Source organism: Cyanistes caeruleus, chromosome Z (genome assembly GCF_971803275.1).
Source record: "Cyanistes caeruleus chromosome Z, bCyaCae1.hap1.1, whole genome shotgun sequence".
NCBI lineage: Eukaryota > Metazoa > Chordata > Aves > Passeriformes > Paridae > Cyanistes > Cyanistes caeruleus.
Genome location: NC_141732.1, coordinates 42,847,610 through 42,868,086, shown reverse-complemented (window position 1 = coordinate 42,868,086; position 20,477 = coordinate 42,847,610). Strand labels below are relative to the sequence as shown.

The 20,477-nt window shown below is 37.5% G+C and overlaps 1 protein-coding gene across 25 annotated transcripts in view; it reads left to right on the top strand.

Annotated features, from left to right (window-relative positions):
- The window catches only part of AOPEP (aminopeptidase O (putative)), a 191,831-nt gene that overhangs the window by 26,926 nt on the left and 144,428 nt on the right, over window positions 1-20,477 (top strand). The window lies entirely within an intron of this gene.

Here is a 20,477-nt window from a genome sequence, read left to right as displayed (position 1 = left end):
TAACAGTTTCAGGTTGCTGTCAATACAAAGTTGTTGTGCTATTTTTTCTTAAACCAAACTTAAAACTCTAGTTCTGACTTCATATAAGTAGGTTTGTTTGCATCCTTTGTGACGTTTAATTTTAACTTTAACAGGGCTCAGGGAAGAAAAATATAAGCTTATTAGAAGTGTGGGTCCAAATTTTTACGTTTGTCAAACTGAAGTTCTTTTGTTGGTTCTGTTGATCTAAATACTTGATGTCATTGTCTTGTTTTCTTTTGGCATTGATTTTAGCCCTACATTTTGATAGAATAGGAGTATGTTAAAATCCAGATCTAGAGTTTCTTCATAAGCATTTCCAGTGTATGAGTTTCTGGTCAAATACATACCTTCAGAAGCTGAAGGTAAATAGTAAGGATTTTATTATCAAGTTTCATAGAATTGTGAAGACTCTCAAGCCAGTTCTCTGAACAGCATCTGTTCCCTCCAGCAATTTGACTATACGACTCAGATTGGTGTTATCAGCAAACTGGCTGTGTGCATTTGATCCCACAGTCTGTGTCGCTTAAAAATCTATTGAACAGTGCCAGTCCCATTACTGGCCCCTGAGAACACCACTCGTCACTGCTCTCCACTTGGACAGTGAGCCATTCACCGCAACCCTTCTGAGTGTGGCTGTCTAACCAATTCCATTTCCACTGTGCGGTCCTTCCATAAAATCCATGTCTCTCCAGTTTAGAGACAAAGGTGTTGTGCAGGACAGTACCCAATACTTTGCATTCAAGTAGATGACATCAGTTAATTTTCCCTTGTCCACCACTGCTGTAGCTCCATCTTAGAAGGCCACCAAACTTCTCAGGCATGATTTATCATTAGTGCAGCCATGCTGGCTGTCACCAATCACCTCTTTATCTTTGATGTGCCTTTGCATAGTTTCCAAAAGGATCTGCTCCATGCTTTTGTAGGACCTTGAGGAAAGACTGACTGGCCTGTAGTTCCCCAGATCATCTTTCTGTACCTTTCTAAAAAGGGGTTTGTGTTTATTTTTTTCCAATCAGTGGGAACTTCTCTGATGCCAGTGAGATCGTGGCCCTGCAGGCCATGTTGGTTCCTCATGCTGCATGCATTAGTATAGTGGCTTTTAAGGTGGGCCCTTGAGGAAACTGACTTACTGGCTGCAACTCCTCTGTGCTGCCCTTCAGGCACCCTTGTACTGACCTGTGGCTTCTCTCCAGGCTCTGGGCATCACACGAGCAGGGTGGATTGAGGTTCCCCTTCCCCAGCAACTTTAGTGTGAAGCTCTCTTCACCAGCCTGACAAGCCTAGGACTGAAGATGCTCTTTCTTACGCTTCCATGACAGATGGACCTGATCAGCAGTCCAGGTTTTGCAAAGCAAGTCCCATGGTCCAGGTTGCCAAATTCCTGGTGTGGCACCAGTCCTATAACCTTTAGTAGATTTGCCAGATTTGACTGGTCGTTTCAAGCTATAGATTTTTTTTCCTACAGCTTTCCTCTTGCAATCCTCTTTTGGCTTAAAAGTAGAAAAGTAGAAAATTCCATTAATATATAATATATATTATATAATATATAATAACAATATTATATAGTTTTTAGTAGAAGTTTACTCGGTTTTTAATTTCATTAAGATCTAGGAAACTTAAAACTTTAGCATTCAGTCACTCTCCTCTCTCATATAAGGCTCTTTGCTTTCTAGATACTTTTTGGGGGTTACTGAGTTTTCAGTGGTAGCTCTTCACTCAGTGAAAACATCGAGTTGTTTTGTACACCTGTCACAAGTTCTCCAGTTCTTTGCCTGGTGGTTTGATTTGGAGTGAGGTGTGGTACTGCCTGCCATATTCTTGAAGCCATATGAAACTTGCTGCTGCTCAGCAATCTTCTGTGACTTCAAAGGCGTGGAACTAAAAGGCTGGCACAGGTCCTTGCCATAACTGAGGAATAAACCAGCCATTTGACTTAGCTGTGACATATGAGCAGGGATCTGGGGAGCTGTGAAGGGCAATACACACAAATAGCTCAAAGTCAAAGAGAAAGCAGATAATGATGTCTGGGCCAAAATTACAGCACACAGTAGGAGAAGTCTTCAAAATTTAGTTTTTGAATCTGTCATTATCTGAGTCCAGACTGCATGTTCAGAATACTGTAATTGGGTTTTCTTTGTGAAGGAGATGAGAAAAACCTGTGCTTTTATTCCCCTATGCTTCATCTCACCACTCTCAGTTCCAAGCAATCCATATCTTTGAAAATAAGCATGAAAAATTGGGTGTGCATACTTCCTGATGCCTGTCATTTAACAGTGCATCAAGCCAAGCACATTCCAATTTTTCAAAATTTAGCTATTTTAAGAACCAATTTAAGATGTTTAAATGTCAAGTTGTATTTGGACAGGAGATTAGTAAGTGACTCATAATAGCTCATTTGTTGTTTTATGTGATTTTTCCAATAGAGGCTTGTATGTATGTAGCAAGCTACTTAAATGGTTAATTCCTGTGCATGCATTGATAATTGCCTAAATTGCTTAAGCTAACAATAAGCTGTGTGCAAAATGACATCAAAACCCACACAATGGAAAAAAAAAAGTTAGCAATTACTTTGGGTTAAAAAGGTTGCTGTAGTATGTATTTTTTTATCTTCTAGTCTGTCTGTAGCAGTACAAACATAATGCAGCATGCCAGCACATAGAAGCTGTTGTTTTGAGAACTCTAATTGGACTCCTGTCTAGCAGAGAAGGAAACAGACATGAATTTTAGTCATTATCTGAAGTATTAGGGCTTTACAACATTTGGTACTTTCCTTTGTTCCTCTGTTGATTATACTTACTATGCTTTTCAAATCTCAAAATGCTTCTTATTTAGGAGGGATGTTTCCCCAACATTTTAGATTGGAATGAAATGATGATAGTTCTTGCACAGAATTATCTAATTATATGTTTTGAACTGTCTGTTTCAGTGGAAGCTACTGTGGGTCAGCTGGATTTCTCTTGAAGTCTGACAGATGCATTATAAGCAAAACTGTAGTTGATAGCATATTCATTGCGTTTTCTGTTCATATTTTCCTGTGTTTTTAATTTGCTATGGACTTCTCTATGGAAATATATAATAATTGCAATAATTTCCTCTTGCTTCCTACAGATCTTTAAAGATGGAGGATTTAGTTTTGCACACTATAGTTTTTGTACTGTTCTAGTTTAAGTGATTCTGTATAGCCTCTCCTAAATTCATGATAGGAAAAAAGTGACGTGGCCTACACATCTTTGTTGGTGATGAACTGTACAGAAATTAAATTCGTAAAGAATTGTGGGCCAAATTTAAATAGCTTAAAAGCCTGAGATTCAATGCTTTCTTTAGAATGTTGAGAATCTCATGAACATGTAACTGCAGTTAGTTATCAAATTTTAAGTTCTTTCACTAGCAGAAGAGAGTGAAGGAGTAAAAGGAGCCAGGAAAGTGTGTCAGACTACAAGGCCCAAGAGCTTCTGATTAGGCTGTTCATGGAAGAGATCCCTGACCACACACTACACTGAAAGGTGCATATCATTCATGCACTCAGAGAACTAAGGTAAAAATCAGGAGATTAAAAGCAGCACTATGTTTTGATGCTGTTGATGATATGGTACTTCCTGAGGAGTTGTCGACCCCCTTGGCACTTAAATATCTGAGGTATTTCACAGTTGCAGATGCTCTCATATGGGCCAGCGGTTAATCGCATGAGCAGAGCTGAATGAAGGATTTCAGATGAAAAGTAGGGTCTGTGTATTCACTGGTTGTTTGGGCTGCTCCAGTCAGTTCACTCCCAATCTAGCTTTCTTGATCCTGTTTGAAAACCTAGTGTTCTGATGTCTCTTCTCACTGACCTACAACTTCCTTTCATTTTTTCAGAGCCTGAAGACTCTGAATTCCTTGTTCTTTTTCATTCCCTGAGGAAAAACTTTATTTCAAATATGGAAACTAACTTCTGGTGCCACCTGAGCCTACACTTGAGACTTTGACTCCTCTTGCAGTGTTTAACTGCTTTAGCTTTTTCACAGTCATACCAATCTCTTGTGTTTCTGAGGTGTTAGAAACTGCTTAGCAGCTTTCTACTTCTTCAGAGCAAATGTGCTGCTGTTTATTTTACACCTCTGAAAACTGTAAGCCTTTGCATTCAGTTCAAATTTGCCTTTTGAAGCAATGTTTTTTAATGTATTTTTGTTTCCAGCGCACATTGTTTAAATAAAATAGCATGGCTGCTTTTTCTGTTTAAATTATTGTGTTAATCTACTAGTTTTGTAGTAAGTGCTAGCACAAGGAAATGTTCTTATTCAAGTACTATGTATAAATAACTTTTCTAGGCATATTACATGTTGCTGGGATCTAGAAGAGTATGATGAAGGAAGTGTCCTTTGGTGTATACCACACTCCTAGTTTTTCCTTAAACTCTTAGTACTAGTAGTGACTGTGGGATAAATGGACATCTGGTCTAACCTAGTTTATCTGTACTTACAGATAATTTTTCCCAGCAAAGCTAGTGGAACCAGAGAACTTCTGAGCACGATTCTGCCATTTGCAAAAAAGGATCCTAATGTTTCTTGGATCCTAATGTTATTTGAATTCTATTTAGGCTCTAAAATTAGTGGCCTTATTTTCAACTATGCTGGACACCCTTAAAAACCAAATGGCGTTTGATGATAAGAATGCTTGGAATATTTATAAATCAGGTCAGCTTATATAGCTAACTAAATACAGACTTAGCAACCCAGCTTTCAATTTCTGTTCATAAAGATTTTATTCACCTATCCTGTCATGTTAAAAAAATTGTCTTTTGTACATACAACTTTCTTCAAAGAAAAAAAAAATACCAGTATCTTAAAAAAATGTTATATCAGCAGACCTCTTGATTCTTTCCAGTCTATGTCACCAAGGTTGTTAACTTCTTAAATTGAAAAGGGAGCAGGCTGAAGCAACCTCTTTGATCAATGCGTCTCTAGCTACCATTTGTCTGTTCTGTATGTCTGTAATGTTACGATGACAACTGATAAGTCAATAGAAAGTCAGCCAGGACTACTAGAAAACATTCAAATGTCAAAGTTAAATGTAAAACCTTTAATATTGTTCAGTCTTGCAGAACCTTGTTTTACTATTTGATATAACTGTAGAAGCCCTTTATGAGTCAATACAAAAGTAGACACACCTTTTTGCACATTTCCAGTTGTTTTTATTTGACAAAACACCCTCAAGAGTAATCCTTTAATATTTATTTTTTACATATCAGTACTTGGTTATTCACACAGAAATAATCATGTACAAACTTTAAAGCAAAAAGTAAAATTACGGTGAAAGAAAAATTGAGTCTTAACTGTGGTAGCGGTGAATCAGAGTGTGGCTGTACAACAAATGCATGTGGACTCAGTGGCATTTATAGGTTGTGTGAATTGACACAAAGAGGTAACTGGGGCAACCACCAAGCCGCAGCTGAAATGCAAAGTGTAGATTTATTTCATTGACCCACTAACAACGTTGGGCAGAGACCCACAGGAGCACAGGCTCTGTTAGGCTTAGTTCATCCCAGTGAAGAGTCACGTGGCAACCCAGGCTGCATTAGGTTTAGTTTGCCCTAGTGCACAGCGGGGAGCCTGCTGCCTGCCCCAGTATGTCTTGTGCACACACAGGTTATTAGATTGTTATGATCTTGCTCTCTCCCAGCAGAATACTCAAGCTTGTCTGTCAATGTCATCTCTGCTTCTCCAAACAGGTAGAGGACGAACACTAGGCACAATAAATGGAGTTTTACAACAGTGACAGTTCTAGCATTCTCACCTTCAAGGTTACTTTGAGAGAAGCTACTCCCTGCTTCTTTTCAAATCTTATGCTTTTAACCCTTTCCTCACAGCTGTTATTAAAGATGTTTGCTGACCCTTAGCTGAAGTATTAAGTATACTTTGGTACCACTGCAATCACCATCCTTCATCCAGTTGTCATTTTGGTATCAAAACAGGATTTGGAGTACTTCAGCCATAATGTATTTCCTTATTAATGTGCCTTGTTGGTCTATTAACTCGTAACAGGTGCCATTTTAACAGAGAAGCCAGATGTGCGTTCTGCAGTATCAGGGGGCTTTATTTTCCATTTCTGATAGCTTTCCATAGAGCTTTCTCAGTGATTTTGGAAGACAAGGTACAATATTTACCTTTAATAAGATGCTTCTCTTATGGGATAGTATCACAAGACAACATCTCAGTCTGACATTTTTGACCAAAATTAATACTAAAAAGGATGTTTTAGAACATGTGGATTTACTTATGTTTCAAGTATGCAACTTTATTACCATTTGTAATTTTATGAGATTAATAAAGAATATTGTTTTAGGAGTTTAAAAATCACTTGCTTCTTTTGCTGAGTGGCACATGAATTCTTAAAAGGGCTTTTGGTCATTGAAGCTGGAGAGGTACTGGAGGGCTCTTCTGATGCTACTGTGGAGTAGTAACTGCATGGTTTTAAATTCTAGGATTAGAATTATGGAGGAGCCTGTTAACATCATTATAGTTAAGCATTTCCAATATAAACTTGTATTTCAGAAGTTTATAACTGTAAAGTCTTGTTCCCAGCTTAAATCTGACATAAAGTGGTTTGGCTCAGGAAAAGTGGGTGTGGCTATTGCACACACACATGTGAGAGGCCAGCATGTTTCCATGTATATTGCATTTGTATATATATATATATATATATAGTATATGTGTATGCCTAATATATATCCAAACCTACCCTCTATATATGTGCATATGTAAGTATGTGGGTAATACTAATGATTTTATTTTTGTTGTATAAGTTGCATGGCATTTATAGAATAAAAGTATAATTTTCCCTCAAAAGTGACCTGTTTATAGAGAGCTAGAATATGGAGGAATGAAAAAAATAATTGTCATTATTAAACACTGAGTTTGTGATTTTGAAATTAATTTTCAGAATCCTTTCTCCCTATGTCTTACTTTAACTCTCAACTTTTTTTTTCTACCAATAGAGATGTATAAGATGATTGAAAATTACTTTTGCTTGTAGATCAGTAGCAAAATAGTCTATCTCCTGTTTAACATTCAGTCAGCAGCATAAGACCATTCTGCTTAACTTTCTGAATCATATAAATAGTAGAGTGCTTATAAAGAGATTTTGCATGTATATGCTGTGAGTGGTAAGAAACAAGATAATAAATGCAGCCAATTGCTTTGAAGCCTTAAGCTTAATTTTTAAAGGCCAAAAGAAAGACAGTGTTCAAAGCAGCCACAGGCTTCTGTCATGCAATTATCTCTGATCTGACTTGCCATACCAATTATGTGAAGCTTTCTTAGTCTCTATGATAATTACTAGTAGTCTGCAATTTACCAGCCCCACCTAGGAAGAATCCAATCCAGATAATAGATTTTAAATGTAGACTGCAAGACCAATGATACTTAAAACAAAAGGAAGTACAGAGAAATCATTAAATCCATGCAAAATTCCTCTGGCATCAATTACCAGGTGTAAAGTCAGTCTTTTTGCTGTAGACTTGGTTTCAAGTTTAAACAAAGCCCCATTTAAACTATGCACATGGATTGGTGGCTTTGTTTTCCTTTTTGTAATTTTGTTGGTTTTGTTTCTAATAGGAATCTGGTTTAAGGATCCCTAGCTCTTTTCTTTTATGAGTAGTAATTTTGAGTAGTTGAGTTGTTGGTGACAAGCTCAGAGGAGGCTAAGAAAATTCATGTGGCTAAAAATTATGATGTTGCTGAGCAAAACCTGCGCAGTCCTGTCATTATGAGTGGTAGTGAGGAGTATGAGCAGTTGAAGGATGCATTCCTAACCTTCATCTTTTGATTTTGGCCAGGGAAACTTTTTGGTTAGTCACAGAGAGTTGGGTAGGCAGTTGTGGTTTGCTTCTGCTCTGCTTGCCTGCTGCTGTCATGGAGCAATAGTTTTGTCTACACTTATGGTACAACACTGTGCCCAGTTTTAGGCTGCATGTTTATGACAGAGACATAAACTGAATCAGACATCAGCTGGAATTATTGGCAGGTAGGAGAATATGCTGTATGAGGAGAGGCTGATAGAGCTAGATTTGTTCAGCCTGTGGAAGAGATATTACTAACTGAGACTGGTCACTGTCTGGTTACCTTAGGTCGTGGTTGCAGAAAAGGCAAAGCCATGGTTCTCTCAAAAATAGGGAAAATATATGAAGCAACATTAACAACTTGTAGAGATACATTTCAGACTAGGTACAAAGAACCACAGTTACTGTGGTTAAGCACTGAAACAGGTAGTCCGGGGAGCTTGTTTGTGGAACCCCCCATCTCAGGAGGTGATGAACAGAGGCCTCTTCAAGCTTGATTTTTTCCTAAGATTCCAAGCCTTCAGTGCTTTTACCCGTGCTACTCCCTTGGTTTTATGTTCTGTTACAAATGACACCTCCCCCTCCATATTACCTTTATCACTCATTCATGCTGCCATGGTACTTTGAGAGCCTTTCAACAATTATGGTATTTTGTTTTCAGAAAATCTGGGGAAGTAGTAGGAATGTATTCTTATTTTGCAGGTAACCAATTGGTGGGTGTAGATGTTACAGAAGATCTTTTGAAGAAATACACATTTCCTAATTCCTTTTCCTCTCCTATCCCTTTCAAAGGTTAAGTAACTATTGAACACAAACCCAGTGTTCTAACATTGCACCAGCCTTTCCAGACTTTTCTTGTTTGTGATAGCAGGTACTAGCTATCTTCCAAGTTTGAATGTATACTTCAAACTTCTGGGCTGCTGGAAGTAATGAAATTAAAATTGTTTTTTCAGTTTTTTTGAAAATTTTCAAAGTTAAAATTGAAATAATAAGTCCGTAATTTAAATAAGGTTTGGTACTTCCGGTTTTACTCTGTTTTTTTTTAAAAATACAGGCATTTTCATTGTTACCTCTAATCCTGGCAGATATAAATTGCACATGTAGAAGTTCCAGTACACTAGAAATAATAATAGCTATTGAAATTGAGGGTAAGGAATGGGATTTTTAGTGACAGCAGGTTTAATATTCTGATAGAGGATTTAATATTAGTCTTATTGCATGTGGTATCATCTTCTATGGAATGTTTTGGCAATAGACTGTTGCGGCTGGGTCCTGGGGGCCTGTCCGACCCTCAGCTTCTACCAGCAACAAGCCCAGACAGTCAGGCTGTCCCAATGGACAGAGCCACCGTCCAGGGTTCTGCAGGCAGCCTCCAGCCAGGGGTAACCCTTGGAGCACGGGCAGAGGCTTTAGGGTGATCAGCTCTTTGAGCAGCGATTTCTGCTCAGTGATCAGCTCTGTTCAGCCCAGCCAGCTCCGTTCAGGGGTTCCCCTGCCCACACAGATAAGAGACGGGAAGATCATACGGCGTTCCGCAGAAGGTCTTTAATGCAGGCTTCAGCGAAGGGGGACAGTGATGGTCCAACCATGATCTGGGAAAAAGCTGGGGTTTTTATAGGGAAGGGGAGAATCAGGAAGGGGACCAATGGTCTGAGAGGGGATAAGGGGATAGTTAACAGGGAGGTCCTGAAGCAGGAAGGGGTCCACAGCTTAGTCACAGTGACTAGGCAGTTTTATCTTCTCTTAGGGGCTTGATCTCTGGGGAGGATGCCTGTCAGAGGACTGGGATTCCTCCACAATAGACTGATTCTATTCACTTGTTTAGAATTTGTTTCATAATGTAGTTAAGACTTTGGAAGTGCCTTATTTAATGCCCACAAGGTACTCCTGCAGAATGGTTAGTTCAAGAAAACCTGTACATATGCCTTTGTGAATGTGGATAGTGGTGGTTTCATTAGAGGTGCAAGTTTTTATCCAATGTAGATTTTACTGTTTGATTTAGTTGAATGAAGAGACATATTTCTTATAACATTTTTTTGTTTTGTTTTCTGCTGGGAAATCATTTTAGGTGATGTAAAATTACAATGTGGAATATTTCATTAGTAATTAAGTATAAGTGACTTAATATATAACATTGACCATCACAATTATTTTTTTAAGTCTTTTTGTCTTTCTGATGATGTAAACTGAGCTCAGTCTGAACCAACAGTATAATATTATACAAGAAGAATGGCTTTATTTTTTTCCTTGTGCATCTCCCAGACCCTTAAAAAAATCCCCACAACAAGCAAGCAAACAAACTCCTCTTGTCCCCATTACCTTCTTCAGTTCTACAAGTGTTCAAGCTTAACTATGTGGAAAAAAATGGAACCATGAGCCAAAAATCACTTACCTGTTTTAGAACATGAACTATTTAGAACTATTTGAAATAATTTAAAAGTAATCTAAATGGCTATACAAGTGCAAAATCTGTTCCTTTTCCAAACATATGACATGTGGTTTATGACTGAATCTGTTTTAAATGTGTGCTTACATTTTTGGTTCGGTTTTCCAGTTAATGTGTCCAAAGAAGCAATTTAATTTGGTCCATGCAATAACAACTTCAACAACCAGGTAATATATGCAGATAATGTTTTTTCTTATTTTTAATGTATTACAATTAATTTTTTGGTCCCTGTAATACTCGTGTAAATCATGAGTAAGTAGAGTAATTTCTGAGTAGATCTGTCCTACGTGATTGTAATTTGTCTATGAGACTTCAAATTTTATGGCTAAATCATGAAAAAATATAGAGGTAGGTGTCCTTGTAAATATTTGTGCTTTTCAGCTGTTAGTTGAGATGAGGTATTAAGCACTGTTCCTAATTTTTATGACATATACTGAGGCATTGTTGAAAATAGGAGTTCTTGTGCAAATCATTATTTACACAATGGTTTAGAGCTTGTCACACAAAAAGCTGATTCTAGTGACAGCTTCCTCATATTATTTAAATTTTTTTGGACATTGGAATAGGAATTTGTTCTCTTACATTCTCTTAACTGTGATTTATGCAGATGTTGTCTTTGTGGGGTGACTGGTCAGTTGTATTCAAAGTCACTTTCTGTGAACATAGCAATTAAACATCTTTACCTTGAGCCCTTTTTGTCTATCAAATGGAACCATGGAACAGAGACTCAATTTCTTACTACTACATGTGTCAGCTACAGGCTCTTTAGAGAGGAGTGTGAAAGACTGTGTATCCCTGCTTCTTACACGTGGAAGAAAAAGATGGAGGAAAAAGAAAAGGATGTAAATCCCTCCACTGCATCTCCATGTCTTGATTCCAGTGTGTGTTATACTGTGTTCTGTGTACATTTTGTTTAATGATTTAACAGAGGCCTAATTGCCAATTCTCTCTTGCTTTTAGCTGCAGGGGTATAGAAACTGCCAGGAGGTAGTGTGGAGAAAGGCAGAGCCAGTGTTCTGGAATAGATGTGTTGGAAAGAAGATCAGATAGAGGATGAGCCGAGAGGATAACATAGAATCATTTAGATTGGAAAAGACTGTTAACGTCATTGAGTCCAGTCCTTACCCTAACACTGCCAAGTCCACCACTACACCATGTTCCTAAGTGTCACATCTATATATCTTTTAAATAACTCCATGGATAGCAACTCAGACACTTCTCTGGGCTACCTGTTCTGCTGTTTAGTAACCCTTCTGGTGAAGCAATTTTTCCTAATATCCAATCTAAATGTCCCTGGCACACCTTGAGGCCGTTTCCTCTTGTCTTGTTGCTTGTTAGTTGGGAGAGGAGACTGACAGAAATAAGAATATTCCAGGTACAACCAACTGTATCAGTAGAGGTGTTTCTGTATGGCTTTGTGAAAACCAGGAAATTTCTTTCTAAGCTTTCAAATTGTGCATTTGACACCTCTGAAGGGTATTTTTTTTAAATTAATAAAGTTGCTGCAGTATCACTTCATGAATATTATTTCTGGCTGTTATTATTTTAATTTTGTGTAGTAACTGAAAGCCACAGTAAATGAGTAGTCTTCCAAAAGTGCCTAATTTGGGCAGGGGCTGCATAGTCCTGTGAAACAATTCTTATGGAGTGCTTTTCTGTTTGGTCCCATAAAGTGAAAACTACAGCAATACTTGTTTTCTGAAACTTGATAAACTTCATATATGTTTTTTCATTGTGTAAATCCATAATTTCTGGAGACTTGGATTATTACCCCATTGAAGGCTTCTTTTCCCTTTATTTGGAAACGTGTGCATGTTAGGATTGCTTTTAGGGATCTGAGAGTCCTTGGTCGCATTCTGAAGTGACAGAAGAAAATGATAGACAAAGGAAATGAACATGTTTGGAAACTGTTGCAGTTATTGTTGGTTGATTTTGCAACTTGTTGGAATATTTTGTTAGTAGCAGTAGTTTGTGTCCTGTTTTGTGGGTCTTTTTAAACAAATTGACCCAAAAGTTCTTTTAGTTAAGAACAAAACCAAAATCCTGGCCAGAACTGTGAAACAAGGTGACCAAAGGCTTTATGTATCTTTGCAGTGATTGAAAGGATTTTTTTCACTTCTGCTAGCAGGGCTTGTAGGAATAATTTCCTATGAACTGGTGCTAGAAGAGCCTGCTTTTCATATTGTTCCTTTTTTTTTTCTCAAAAGGTATATTCAAAATAGAAGCTGCGATCAGAGGAAATTCAAGTCTAAATTGGTTGTGAAGTGAAAAGACCACAGAATGTTTACAAACAGAAAGAGATAACTGTCTAAGATTTATGTTTCTCCTAGTCTGTGAGTCAGACTGTTCCTGCTGATTTTGGTATTTTTTTAGAAGTGCGATTGCCAGGTAATTTCAAGAGCGCAACACATAAGGGCTTCTAGATCTTTTGAAATACACAAATACTAAGCTATTTACTCTGGGGCAGAAACTCAAGGTTTTGGGTTTTTTTCTTTCCAGAAATCTTGAAAAGAAAGACAAATTAGAGGAAACTCATAAACTCAAAAGAATCCAGACAGGACATTTAGGACATCACTAGTGGTGGAGAGTAGTTGTTTCTCTGCAAGTAATAGCTTTTTTTGTAACCGTGTATTTCTTCTACGTTTCTCCACAAGGCTTCCCACAATTTACCACAGTCATCTTCTATAGTTAGTGGAATCATTTATTGCTCATTAAGAATAATTCCTCTTCTATGGCCACCATCAGAGGTTGTAAGATTATTGTTTCGATTTTACCTATATTTCCTTATTGAGTGCTATGTGGTTGGATAGGAGTTAAATGAGGCCTTCATCACTACACTCCTTTGCAATGGGGTTTTGGACCTTGTGGTTTTCCAGTGGTTTAGGGTGTGTCTGTTCCCAAAATTAAGCAGTTTCTCCAGGAAATTCTTATACAAATACAATCTGGTGGTAAAAGCTCTGACTGTATAAATCAGGAGATAGGAATGCCTCTCTTGTCACAGTTAGGGTTTTACTTATATTTAGGGGGGGTTTGAGACCTTCTGCAAGTACTTTATGACATACTCATTACCTCTGCCTGGTAACTTTATCTTCCTAGATGTCAGTTTAGTTTTAGGTCTTATTTATGCTTGAAAATCTTATCTTTGAAAACTTATCTCAGGATGTCATTTTTAATACCATTGGCATTTTTTATTTTTTCTCACTTTTTTCACTGCTGCAAGTCTTTTTTCTCAGTTCCATAACATTTACCCTCTCTACGCTATTGTACAGTTAAGTTTCTTTTCCTCATAAATTGTAATTTAGTACTAGCTTTGATCGTGGCCATTCAGTTAAGTCTTCCTCTGCTTAATGACTTGGATCCTATACTTGCTGTATTTGCTATTTATCCTATTTCTTTGCTGTCATATCAATCTGTCATTTGGGAGACTTCATTCCTGAAGGACAGTTTTATTGAATTTGTATTGTTAAGCAGCTTATCTGAACTTAGAATGATCCTTTTCACTTAAATATTTTGCTAATCCCTTTCTTACTGTACTCACCAAAATCTGCTAGAATGGGGCTTCTTACGGGCATAAGTAACATTTCAGTTACTTTTGATGAGAAGTAATAGCCAAAACTTATAGTGCTTTTTGATCAGTTGCTAGTTGTCTAAGCAGAGGTCTTATATTCCCTTGCTGTGTGAGGTCTGAGGTTTTCCTCTGATGTTGGCAGCAGTGGGCTTCAAGCTGTTCTAGGGGCCTTTTCAGGTCTGAGTTTGGTCTGTCATCTTCAGGAGACATCAGCATGTGTAAAAAGGCATAATTTTCATCTGTCACATGTTCTGTGCTTTTACAAAAGTTAATCCAGTCTGTTTGGCTAATGTTACTGTTTTGATATTTTTATGCTGATTACCTAAATTTGCTTCTGAAGCCACTGCTTAGCTGTGACTATGACATTCAGTCATAGCTGCTGCTCCTGTTTGGCTAAGAGTGCAGTGCTTATTTTTCAACACTGCTGCCATCACTTGCTGGCAGCTTTGGGCCTATTTTGCTGAGGAATATAATTTCTTCTTTCCATCTGACTTCTTTCCCTTATGTGTCACTTCCAGCTGCTTTACAAACCACCATAGTGGAAATTAAATAGCCTTTTGCTTATTTGGTTTGTGCAAGAACATTTGGACATGAGTGTTTAAGTGGTTTATCACACTTCCACAAGAAAGCTTTTTATTTTTAGATGAGAAATTCTGTTTATTTACAGGGCCTGATAGATGGCATGGGTGCTAAGAATAACTTGAGCAATGTTACATTTTCAGCAAATTACACATTTTTGTTAGATACTACAGGAAACACTTGGTCCAGCAACTCCTGGAGAGTTTTTATGATCCTTCTCTGTTATTTTTGGAGTGTGTTTGTGTTGAGAGGATTGGCCAGCCTTCTCTTTTGATTTTTTTCCCTTTAACAGGACAGGAAGGGACATAGTACTGCCTTGCACCTTTTGCTTGAAATAGACTCCATGGATGCTGACTTGAGTCACAGATATTTTTCCCTGAAGACCTATAAACCTGAGAAATTTAGTTGAGCTAAGTGACTTTTCATGGTAGATTTCAGTCAGTCCAGATTTTAGGCGGTGAGTACATTATGTACCTGTTTTGCATGGAAATCAATCTGGAATGCCAAATGTTGTCAATGACAGTGTTGAGTCAATTTCTAGTTTATAGACCAGCTTGCTTAAACCCAGGCCAGTAACTTTTCAAATTCTTCTAAATGTCTTTGTATTTCTGCCTGAACAAAATATAGTCTTAAAAATCCCACACTTTTACTGGAGTTGACTGTTAACAAGTAATACAGTGCCAGTGTATTGGATGAATTAATAGTCTGAAGTAGACAGTATGGAGATTTCTCCATCTAGAGTCTGTACAGCTGGAGACATGTACTTTCTACTTGATTTAGTCTGGTTCCTGAGCTAAATATTCCTTCCTCAGTATTGAAGCTGTTCATGTGAGTGCTTACTTTTTCCCACACTTTTTTCCCATACTTTTGGAATGAAATGGTGCACAACTGGAACTGGAGAAATTCCTCTCTAGTTTGCACAAGAAATAATTCAGCTTGCCTGCACCAAAATCTCCCCAATACCTGAAAGAGATTGTAACGTGACACACTGAAGGACTTGTTTTAGAAACATACTGTTGATCCAAAAGAAAACACTAATGTAGACATAAACGTTATCATCCTCAGCAATAAACTCTCTTACCAAACTAAGTAGTGGGCATACAAACTATGTGGAGTACTGTTTTACTGTATTATTTAAGTGTAATAACCATGTTGTTAACACCAGTGGGGATCTTATAGGTGGGAAAATTGATTTTATCTAAAACAAAGCCTGAAACAGAGTAGGTTTCACTTGCTTGCTGTCACACTGGCACCAGAGTGGGTACGATGTCCAAGAAGTCTGTCCAACAGTCTGGCACCATATTTCTGTCCAGACATTAGGCTGTGGATTGGTTGCCTTGACACAAAGGACGTGGTTCAAGTCCTGACATCTCCGGAGTTCTTAGCTTGTTCTTAGCTTGCCTTTTTGGAGATAAGAGTGTTTTCGCTACTTTCCCCTTTGTGAGTGGTCAGGCTTTGATCACTGCTCTTTGTCTCTGGATTTGGCTATCTTTTTGAAGCCTGAATGACCTGGGAGCTTGATGACCTGCTAAATTGTGTGCCATTAACACAGGACATTGTGAGAGCCCTGTCTCCCTGTCTGTGTTCCTCTGGATTCTACCACACCCAAGCATTCCCACTCATGTTCCGTTCATGTGTACTATTGTAGTTCTCAGCAGTACTCTGCCAAAGATCACACACTAATGAGATGTTGTATTTTGTGATTTAGTTTTTGTTCTCTCTATTTTTTTCACAAAAGTTTTGTTAGAAGGTAAATCGTTCGACTGCTTGTGGCTCTGGTGTTCAGTTTGGGCTAGGAAAAGAGTTTTTGGCAGGACATGTAGGCCAGTAACAACCTTATAAGCTACAGGTATTTAAGGCATATGGAGATACAGAGAGGAGGTACAGAGCCATTCTGAATCCTGTGCCTTGTCTCAGCAAGGTCAAGATGCTGATCAACAGAGTACACAGACTTTTCTCTGAAGAATATATACCAGTAAGTTAAACAAGCCTACTCAGGATCCTGAGTGGCCCAAGAAGACTCAGACAATACAGAAGAAACCATGATGGAACATGTGACTTGTATCATAACTAGCACAGTCTGGTTGTCATGAGCCAATAACACTTGCAAAGCCTTTTACTTGGCAACAATCAAATGGAGACGACAAGACTTAACTATGTTTATATCCAGCTAACTGGAATTCTTGCAGAAGTCGGTGTGTAGAACTAACACTGCAGAGAAAAGCTGTTGAACTGAAAGTTTAATGAAAACTGGCATGTTGATATCATACCCATTATATAAGAAGCATGGAATTATACCAAGAAAGGATTTTGCTGTGAGAGGAGGACATAGCAGAATTAGATTAGTAAAACTCTGAAGCAGTGTATTTTCCCTGAGAGGAGCTTGGTGTGATTAAACTTCTTGTGAGTTGGCATTAGCAGGAGCTAGATACATGACATCAGTCTGGGTCAGTGTTTGAGCCAAGTAACTTCGATCTGAGAAACTGGTAACTTATATTTTTGCCTTAGTATTAGCTAGAGGGTATAATTGATGGAGGAATGAGCTCCAAGAATCTGGTAAACCAGACCTCCTAAGTTTTCCTTGCTCCAGCATGTGCAGTTTTCAGTTTCTTCTCAACTCTCTCTTTTCCTGTATCATTGTAGTTAACAGTAGAATCTACTGAATCAGGCATGGGTATCATATCATGACTTTCTTGAAGTGGTTTCTGGGTGAGACTGACTGGTGCTTTGAGAACTGTTGAAAGCAGCTGATGGAAGCAGTTTTAAGATATGCAAGGCAGAGGAATATTTCAGAAAGTTGGGAGTAATGAAACAGAGAAGTTAAGAATTAAGAATTAAGCATAAAGAAATGCCTGACCAGAAGAGAGGCGGAGCTGACAAGAGCAAGAAAGGAGAGAGACTGCAAGATAAGATAAAGAGCTAGAATACACAAACAAGACGAAAAGACAAAGGCATCACAGGATAAAGGGATTCTTTGGACACCTAAGCCGGAAAAAACAGTATCAAAGTCCAAAAGGTGGTCAAAGGACTGAAAAGAGCATGTGCAAGAAGACAAGGTGAAAGTTCAGCCAAGGAGAAAATTGCTGACCTCATCCCAGAGACCCCCCCAGACGACCACCAAACTGACTAAAAACCAGCAGTGCACAGCTGCCAAGGGGTGTGGAGCTAATTTTAATATAAAGCAAAGACAGGCAGGGTTAGGAAATGAATATGTATTAGGAGTATTGTGTAACCCTAGTTTGTAAAGGATAAAAAAGGGAAAGCCAAAGCTCAAAAGTGTGCATGTTTTTTGGAGGAGATATCCCCCATGCACCTCAGTGCTGAATAAATTCATACCTGCTCTTACTCTGTGAGTTACAGAGTTTTTCTATCTGCATATCAGTAAGACAGATATTCCTTTTTGTATAAGTTCTGGCTGCCACTTTGTTTTTTACCTTTTCATTTTTTGTTAATACTATGTTGTTTGCTGGATGGCATTTTCCATCAAGGTTGAAATGGTTTCTTGGCTGGCCTGGAGACACCATCCTGTCCTGACACATGCAGTCTGACTTTCAGCTACTCACATCTTTGTGACCTTCTGGCTGGACAGTGCAATCCACCTGTATTTAGTATCCACTGTGTAGAACAGGAAGTTGGGGTTTTTTGCTCAGAATTTGGATTATGTTTCGAAGCTTTCAGTATCACTGGCATAGGGGCACAAAATCCTGAAAGACTCTATTGGTGACGTGCAACACAAGGGAAAACGGAGGAACACTGATTTTTATCCAGGGAATTAAATGTCAGTGAAGTTGCTCCAATTTTGCCACATGAATTCTTCCAGGAAATAGGAGACTGGATGTACTGTACCACCTCACTGTCAGGAGCAAAAGGAATGTTGTTGACCGTGCTTGCTTATCATAAATATATTATCTAAATACTGCTATATATATATATGTACTAATATATATGCACTACATATATATATACACTAATATATATGAAAATAAAGGTGGAGAGAGAAAGTGCTATCAATATAAATATATAAAAAAGCCAAAACAAACCCAAGCCCTATCAAAAAAGGAAACATCTTTGCTTCTGCTTTTTCCCTGGAGGAAGGATCAAAGAAGAAACAATGTGCAACAGATGTTGGTCGCATGACTTAGTGCAGTATGATGTATAAAATACATACAGAATACAAATGGGCTTCCAGTTTGATTCTTGTTAGTAGATTATCTCAACTGAAATCTGGTCAGAATAGTCCCAAATTACATAAGTATAAGACACCTGAATTAGTCCTCCTCACACATCTGATTGATTTTGGATGGTAAGGCTTCAAAAAGACTTCCCATACTTTGTGTGTATGTTACCAGTGCTGTTCAGTCATGACCTTTTGTTTATAGAATGTGTATTTCCAGGACTGATTTTCTCCAACATATAAAGACTGTTAAAAGATTAAGATAATGAGTTCTGTAATTATCATTAAGATAATGAGTCCATTTTTATGTTATGATTGATAATAATTTATTAATGTTGCTTTAAAGCTTAATGAAAGTGAGATTTGATTTTCTACAGTTGGCAAAAACTTTTCTTTCAGTTGTCAAACTATGAAAAAATAATGTTTTACCATTACAAGTCCTTGCACTCTGTCTCAATTGGTATTGCAGAAATAATCAAAAATTACATGTATTTTAGCAGTCTTTTTTATGAATTTTATATTTACATTATGATAGCATTGTTTTTTTAGTGCTTAATTAATATTCAAGTGGGAAATGATCCAAAAAGCTAATCAAAACTATTAGGACACATTGATACAAACCTTACATCTTGTGTAACAGAATGTAAACCTGACCCCAGTGGCTTCATAGGTAACTCATTAGTGTAACAAGAGCCCTGTTAGAAAGTGACTTTAATGGTAAATGGCTTGGTTTACTGATTAGTTGCACTAGAGAAGTTAATAAAACCAAATCAAGAAGGTGTGTTAAGGTACCTCTGCATTGTGCTTTTGTTTTCATACACATGCTACCAGGTGTTATGTATACAGTAAATCAGTAACAGGTATAAGCTATTGTGTACATTGCATATTTGGTGTGAAACTGTTCTGTGCAAGGTTGGGTAGCACATTCTAGACACTGTGAAATTATCCTTTCAATAAAGGGTGGTTGTGTGCTTAATTAAAACCTGAGAAAATAGGTGGCAACTTTTTGTAGAAATGTGCAAAGAACTTTTCCAATGATTAATAGCAATGTTAGCAGTTTACTTAATGCTAAAGATAGAGTCCCCTTTTCTGAGGTATTTTTCAGTTGTTTGACATTAGGGGCAGAGCATGGATGTTATTTTTAAATAGAATTCATCAGATAAATACTTCATCTTCAGCAATGTCTGGCATCTCCAGCAAAAGAACTTTTAATTCACATCTGCATAACAAGTCTGAAATACGCTAAATTTATTACATTTGCATTCTAAATTGATTATTTATAAAGTACTTCAGGAGTGTAGAGAAGGAATTATTTATATTTTTTTCCATCTCAGAACAAATTGTTTTTTTACTTGTGCCTTTCTCTTTAGTCATATATTATCTTGAATATGATCCATTGTGAAGGTAAGGAAGGATGTTTGTAATTATTTTGTGCCAGCAGCATTTGTTTATGAGTTTAGATTTGTGGGCTGTTGTGATAATTTGACTTCAAATGGACATATTTGGACTCCTCTATAAAATTATGTTCTAAACACTGTACTGCTTTACAGGAATCCTGAATGCATCAAAACAAAAAATACCTTCCCAGTAATAACCACCTTGAAAGTGGAAAATAACACAACTGTCAGTTTTTTTACTTGATGCAGGTACCAAGATACCAAACATTCATCATTATGTTTTCCCTCAACATACAAATAATGTCACACATATATAATAATGTCACATTATTGTGATAGCAGACCATTATAAATGGTGCAAGCCAAAAGATTAGGAGGATTTTACTTTGCTTTTTTTTTTTCTCTGTGATTTACTGTTACTTAGAATGAATTTTAATATAGATTAATTTTAAGTCAAATGGACATGACACACACAC